Source organism: Nelumbo nucifera, chromosome 4, assembly GCF_055504915.1.
Source record: "Nelumbo nucifera cultivar China Antique chromosome 4, China Antique-T2T, whole genome shotgun sequence".
Classification (NCBI taxonomy): domain Eukaryota; kingdom Viridiplantae; phylum Streptophyta; class Magnoliopsida; order Proteales; family Nelumbonaceae; genus Nelumbo; species Nelumbo nucifera.
Window position 1 is genome coordinate 4,396,173 of NC_142652.1, and position 8,322 is coordinate 4,404,494.

General features: G+C 31.4%; 1 non-coding gene across 1 annotated transcript; it reads right to left on the reverse strand.

Annotated features, from left to right (window-relative positions):
• Window positions 1–304: 304 nt before the first annotated feature.
• TRNAT-AGU (transfer RNA threonine (anticodon AGU)) lies at window positions 305–378 on the reverse strand. Its single transcript has one exon. It is a non-coding gene; the product is annotated as a tRNA-Thr (tRNA).
• Window positions 379–8,322: the final 7,944 nt, after the last annotated feature.

Genomic DNA, 8,322 nt, shown 5'->3' on the forward strand with positions numbered 1-8,322 from the left:
GATGAGTTCACATCTGAGATGCATTGTGGGACACTGTGGGTTAGACAGAGATGAAAAATTGTTAAACGTAAAATAAGTTTTTGCTTTCATTGAGATTTGAACTCAAGACAGAGATGAGTTCACATCTGAGATGCATTGTGGGACACTGTGGGTTAGACAGAGATGAAAAATTGTTAAACGTCAATAAGTTTTTGCTTTCATTGAGATTTGAACTCAAGACAGAGATGAGTTCACATCTGAGATGCATTGTGGGACACTGTGGGTTAGACAGAGATGAAAAATTGTTAAACGAAAAATAAGTTTTTGCTTTCATTGAGATTTGAACTCAAGACCTCCCGCTTACTAAACGGGTGCTCTAACCAACTGAGCTATGAAAGCATTTATTAATACAAAATTCTATCCAATATACTTAGACGATAATTTATAAGTTACAATAGAATCCAGATTTTCTATTCACTTTATCTACCCGCATCCTACCTCTTACGCACAGTACGTTGCAGCCACACACATCTCACAGTATAAGATGTGTGGCTACAAATGCAATTCAAGACAGGTGGAATATGGTGGGCAGGATATCCAGTTTGATTTAAACTAGCCACTACATTTATTCATGCAGCATCTGAATTTGCTCACCCATAGCCATTGATACCTAACACAACCGGAGTGATTGTGGGGATACTTTTTGCGGCCGATGTGCACATTGGTTAATCAGCCCATAATACAGCCATCAATTGCAGTTTATCCGGATTCTAGAAGGTGAAAAATAAAGCTATGATAAGGCGATCCAGAGGGTGCTCTCTACTTGATGAACATTTTGGATGATCTAATCATTCCTTCGTATGCTATAAGTATCCAATAATGCTGATTTTGGTGTAAGTTGTACCAAACAATCCTGTTCCTGTTTCTCGTCCTGTTGTTATGAAACGAACCTAATTTTGGTTCACAGTGCCCATTCTAATTCTATGAAGAAGATCCAATGGATTTCTACTTTCTAATTGTTTTCGAAAGTTGTGTAAGTATGAGAGTGGTGAAAGAGAAAAGAGACTTGCACGCAAGGAGTTCGCATCGTGTGAATCCTGCAAATGAAAAACAAACACATCACCTAAGTCAATTAACATATATTTAACGGGATTGTGCTGTTAACGATGGCTGAACCAACCATTAAACCCAAATTTTGGACTTCAACTCTTTCGTTCCATCTCTCCTCCCATTGTCTCTTAGCATGATGTAATCAGACCACCGGCGATATTTTGACGTTAAAAATCAACCGGCGACTGGCAACCAATGGCGAGCGGTAAGTTTATCTTTTATTCTCTTCCTCCCCTCTTCATTCTTCTTCTTCTTCTTCTTCTTTTCTTTGTTTGTAGTATAAATTTCAGATTTCAGCTGACATCCGTTGATTTTTAACACCCTTACCATCCTCTCTCATCAAAACCCTAGCCTTACCCAGTTACAAAACCACCAGCGAAACCTTTGTTTGTAGTAATAGATTTCAGTTGACGTCTGTTGATTTTTAATGCCCCTCCCATGCTCTCTCATCAAAACCCTAACCTTACCGACGGGGGGAGGAAGAAAAATGGAGGAGGAATAAAGAGAGGAGGAGGAAGAGAATAAGAGATAAACTTACCGCTCAACGATTGTTGCCGGTCGTTGGTTGATTTTTAACGTCAAAACATCGTCCGTGACTCCGTGGTCTGATTACATCATGCTGAGAGACGGTGGAAGGAGAGATGAAGTCCAAAATTTGGGTTTAGTGGCCAGTTCACGCTTCCCATGAACCAAGGATGCGAGTCCGCACGCAAGGATGCATGATGAGTTGGACTTCATACCCTTGGTATTAAAAGAAGGCTACGAATTTTCTTGTTTTTTAATTTTTTTAATTTTATGTCATTTTTTAAACAACAATAAGAGTGTTCTCCTTTTTCATAAAAAATTACTTAAAACCTCTCTTCTAAAGTTACCCTTAAATTATTTTTAATTTACTAGAGAGTTTTTTCATAAATTATCTTTAATTCCTACTCATCATCTCTCCCACTTTTTATCTATATCTATCTATGTCTAATTTACTAGAAAGTTTCTCTCCTAAATTATCCATCAATTTGATGAACAGCATTTAGCTAAAATTAATTATAAAGCAATTAGGTCCCAAGTGATTTTCTGTTTCCTAACAGCAGTATCTATATACTATATTCCACCTCTCTCATTCACTCTCTCTCTTTCCTCCCCTTCCCTCTCAATAGGCCAAGTGGCAAGAGAGTCTTTATGCCAACTAACGTGACCTAAAGGCATCGTGATTTTCTGTTCCTATTGAGAGAAAATCATGCATAATTTAATATAGAGAGAGCTACGCATAGAATCCAAAATATCTCCTTCTCTTGCTCCTCTCTCCTAAAATCTCTAATAATTTCTAGATTATTGCTATTAATTAACCATATTTTTCCCCAAGTTCTCTTTCACGCCCACTCCTCTCTCTCTCCCACACATTCCCAACAACCTAGCGTCTGTTTGGCATCGTTGTCGTTGCTCTAAACAACAATGCCACATTAGCACCACATTGGAAAAAATGGTGCTCCAGAAAATGGGCATTTGTTTGAAACCGTTTTTCCAAAAAAAATGATGCTCTAAGCCACACCTCGGAAATCGGGAAGGCATGGCTTGGAGTTTCCAGGAGTGATAGCTCGTTACTGCCAACTAGGCAGTGATGTGGCACTAACTAATGGGTACCAATGCTGAAAACGTTTTCCGGAGCATTGGTACCAAAGAAAAAAATTGTTGTTGCTCCAAGAAACGTCCTACCTGATAGCAATGATTCCAAACAAAAAAAAAAAGCACCGTTTTCTCAGAAAATTGTGCTTCCAACCCACACATCAGCGGCACCGTTTTCTTAGCCAAACATATACCTAAATAATCTCATCTCCTAAGATTTCTCCTAAACTACCTTTTCCACCTAAATAATCTCCTATTTAACAACTAATGAACCAATAGATAAAGAAAGAAGGATGTGCTTTTCCAATGTCTAACCAATTGGCACCACTTTTTCCTAAGTTATCCTTAATTATTGTTTACCTTCTAAATTATCTCTAATTTAGTAAATTTCAAATTAAATGATATTTTAGTTGCCCCTTACTTAGTATGGGGTACACCATTTATATATAAAACATGGTAAGTCTCTTAAATCAAATAAAAATCTTAACCTAAATGTCCAATATAAATAATTTAAAAAATTGAAATAATTCATATTAATGGTCCAGTACTTAGTATGGGTGTCATTTCTAGTAGATAAAGAAAGAAGGATGTGCTTTTCTAATGTCTAGCCAAGTGACACCACTATCCCCCACTTTTTCCTAAGTTATCTTTAATTCTTATATATCTTCTAAATTTTCTCTAGTTTAGTAAAGAGTTTCTCTCCTAAATTATCTCTAATTGCTATTTATCCTCTCCCCCACTTTTTATCTATATTTATCTAAAGAAAGCCAATAGATTCTTTACGTGGTCTTCCTTACTTGAGTTTATTGCTGATCCTTTTGTAAAAAACTTTCCAACGTTATAAAAGCTTTGTTTCCATAAAAAAACATATCTATCTAAAGAAAGTTTGAATTAAAAATTTAATAATTATTTAAATATTATAGAAAATATATAATAATTTTAAAATTTTTATGAAAACACAAAAATAATTATAATAGATTTAACAATACTCTTATTATTAATAATTCTATGTTTTTCAAAATTCACCACGAAATTATGTACTAATAATATAAATAATAATTTAATGGATTAAATATTATTCAAATAATAAAATTAATGTTATAAATAAAATATTATTTAAATATTTCAAAAAATATATATTTAAAAACAAAATATTAAAAATAACTAAATAATTATATAAAAAATATTTAATATTATGTAATAACGTAAGAAAATAAAATCCAAATAAAAAATTTAAATATTTTACATATTATTTAAATAACTAAATATTTTAAATAAAAAAATATTTAACATAACTAAATTTTAAATAGTTAAAATAACCAAATTATGTAATAAATTAAAAATTTTTCTAAAAGAAAAAAAAAATAATAATAATAATAATAAGAAGAAGAAGAAGAAGAAGAAGAAGAAATTTCAATTTTCAAATGTATAATAATTTAATAGTTTAAAAAATTATTAACGAAATTTTGTAATAATAGTATAAATTATAGTTTTACAAAATATTAAATTCAATAAGTAATTAATATTTTAAAAATTCATTAATGATATTATTTAAATAACTAAACAATATTGTAAACAACTAATTTCACTTACACCAATTAACAATTGTAGAAAATAACTTTCAAAAATGAATATTTATTAATAATAATTTTAGAATCTTAAACTACATTTATTATAAATTTATATATACTAAAATTAATATTTATTTTATTTTTAGTAATTATTTTTTTTTGTATTTTTGTGATAAATATATTTTCAATAGTTATGTATAAATCTATTTTTTGTTATTTAACATAAAATTTTCAATAATTATTGTAAATTAAACTACTCTTGTTTAACACTTTAAATTTAATTTATTGTATTTATTGATTAATATTTATTAGAGATTAAACTATTATTTGAGATTACGCTATTTATTGACCAATTTAATATATTTTCAGTATTCATTGTATTTTTAATATATTTTCAGTATTTATTGTATTTTTAATATATTTTCAGTATTTATTGTTAACCGAATGGTAAGCAATATTGTAATTATTGTATTTTTATTATAAATTTATTTTCAATAATTGTGTATTTTTTCTATAAATTTTCAATAATTATTAGAGATTAAACTATTATTATTTATTAGAAATTAGACTACTAATTTAGCTGAAAATTATGGGTATTCACGGGTTGGTTCGGTATGGTTGCAAGCTTTTTTGGCCATCCAAATCAACCTAGTCATGTTGGGGAGCTAGTCACCCAAATCCAAGTGATCATTAGTGAAAACTGACCTATTTAGGTTGAAACTTAAAATTAAATTTAAATTTAAAAAATTTACATTGGTATTATTAAAAGTTAAATTAAAAATTAAATTTACAATGTACAATATTTTGGCTAGACTAAGAAATATGGAAACTTTTCTACTTTCCCAGATCGATTCGGTTTACAAATGGCCAAACCAAAATTGACCCAACCTAATTGGGTTGGGAAATTGTTAAACCAAAGATGATTGGAAATACTAGAAAACCAACAAAATCGGGTTGAGTTGGGTCAAGTTAGTTAGTTTCATTTGTTTGATGAACAATCTTTGTTAAAATTAATTATTGTTATTTTTGTATTGTAAAAATGTTATTATAAGTAGTATATAAAATATAAATAGTTATTAATTATTTAAAAAATTAAAATATAACAATTGTATACTCTTATGTGTTTTTATTGTTTAGCTTTCGCTTAACAAAGTCTGTGCATTGCATGAGTCACCGCTAGTTACATAATATGGATAGCAATATCATTTGCAATATTAATAGAAGGCTGATCGATCCTATGAGTAACACAACTAAAAAACTGATCAAATTTGCATTGATCATTTGGTATTAGACTAAGGTAATGGGTGTTATAGGTATCATTTTCAAAGGTTAAAGAATTTAATTAACGGCTGTGGTGTTTGGGCTATGGATTTAATACCTAAAAAAAACCTATAAGGTTAATAATGGGAGAGTAGGTGTTGTAGGAGGCGGCTGTTTGAAATTTCCTTTTAAGGGGGGACTTTTTAGCAAAAAGAAAAAATGTGTTTAGAAAAGAAAACCTAATTTCTTTAGTTAATGCAAGAACTCTTTCTTTCTTTTTTTTTCTTTTCAGACTTAAGAGAATGTGAAGACAATCCATCATTGGAGAATTAATTTGTGGATTTATCATAGTGATTTTTGGCACGAAACCGCTCTTTAGGTAAGTCTTTTTCTTCATTTGATTTTTGTTTTACGTTTTCTTGTGTATTAAGCGTAAAATTAGGATTTTTGCTAGACATCCATTTTTGGCCAATCTCCAACAAGGAAAGTAGTTTTACTAGAGACCTCTTGACCTTAGGAACTCAACGAATTCAACCTTGTGTCTTTTGGATTTTTGGAAGGAAAGCTAGGTTAAATTTTGGATTGAAATACATAGGATGTGAGCCGACTTTAGGCCCTTGAAAATCAACATTCTGGCGACGTTTTTGACCATATTTTGGTTCTAAAGTTACGAATTTTTAAGGTTGATATCCTAAATATGTCCAAATCTAAGAATTCGAAAAAAATTTAGTGGTCAGCTGATTTTAGGCCACCGGATTTATCAACATAAGTTTTGAAATTGGTGGTGACAATTATTCGTTGATTTATAGGCTTTTAGATATATCATGACTCACTTGTGTTGGTACTTTGGGCTCAATGTGTTGCATAAGTGACTTTTCTTCTTTCAGTTATTTTCTTTTTTTTTTCTTTTTCTTTGTCATTTTAATTAAACTAACAAATGATTTATTGGTTATATACATTTGTATTTGTTTATGTTATATTAATTTTATGAATTTGGAATATAAAGCGAATTTTTTTGTTAATATTGTGATACACCATATTTGATACCTTGTTATTCCTTAAAAGAATCAATGAATTTGCTATTTTTTATTTAGCTATATTATTATTCTTATGTTAAATTTTTGTGAGACTCGTGTGTGGATTGATGTATATGTGATATTCAATAATACATAACTATGCTTTGGACCCTGCCCTTGGGGATGAATGCGATGGCATTTTGGACTAGTCCATTTTGAATTTGAGCCCTCACCACCGGGCATATATATGGTCCCTTATCACTGGGTGAAAGTGATCGTAATCTACTCTTGTAAAATTGTTATGTGACTCCAAATTTGAATTAGGATGTATCAACATCAGTCCATAACATGTGTTCCATCTGGCTTGTTCTTATGATTTTTTTTGTAAACTGTTAAAAAGTTTGATATTTTTTTAGTATGTGAATTTCTCTTATCCAAGACAGATTAAGTGGTTTGAAACTTATCTTGTGAATAATATGGGGATTTTATGAATTATTTATTGTTATTAGTATTATTATTTTCATCTGCATACTTGGTCCAACTGGGGGGATGAAATGTAACTTATTGAGGATCGTACTCATTACCCTCGCTTTTATTTCTTTTCGGATGCTGAAAAAGAATATCTATTATTTAGGATTGCTTGAGTGTGTGTGTGTGTGAGAGAGAGAGAGAGAGAGATTGCGCTAGTACATTTTTTTTACATTAGAACTTATAGTAGACTTTATTAGTTGAGTCTTAGACATTTAATAAAACTCAAATTGTTAGAGATTATGTGAATTTATATTTAGTTTATGATTTAAAGTTGTTATCAGAATTTTGGATTTAATTATGAGCAAGTAAAGCCTTACTTAGGCGACCGGATCTGCTCCTCACACCTGGTGCCTCACACGCACATCCTATCATGCATTGGGAACATCTCCCGTACTTATTTATTATTATTCACGGGAGATGTTCCCAATGCACGGTGGATGTGCATGTGAGGTGCCCATTTGTGAAGAGCAGATCCCGTCACCTTACTTAGGGGTGTCAATGGACCAGTTTTGGATTAGACTCCACCCAAATTAAAATCCATTTGGACGGATTGGATGGACCAATAAGACATTGAATTTGGACAGACTGGATGGACCAATATGACATATTGGATTGGTCTTGGTCCCTCCATAATGAATTTACATTGGGTTGAGCCAATATCTGATCCATTGATAGAAGAAAAGAACATAGGTGTCAATGGACAGATTAGAATTGAAATCAATCTAAATTAACAGCAATTTAAACAGATTGAACAGTCTCTGGACCGATCCAAAATATTCATTGGACGAGATTAAACCAGGCCCATTTGTAATGGACTCACATTGGACTGAACCGGATTGGATTTATCCAATCCAATTGACACCTCTAGCCTTACTAGCATATGGCGTTGTCCCGTGCCTAATCTTGATTGGAGGCGTGACAATAATCCAATTGACATTCCTTAAAAACTTTCTTAATCAAACCAAACCAAGCCTTGATGAATTTATAGGTCCACCTCTGTTATTCTGAATGCTTTGGATGTGGTGTTATGTAGTCCTTAATTACTTCCATGTCCTCATCTGTTATATCACCCTTGGTCCATCCTAGATAATTTGACACTCGCAATTAGCAATGTGGAAATCCTTTGTACCAATACCAGCTAGGTAATAGGTGATATTATATCATGTTATCCATCCAAAGTTTTGTTGGTAACAAAGTGGGCAGAACATGAATGAATGGTGACTGGCTACCTATTACGG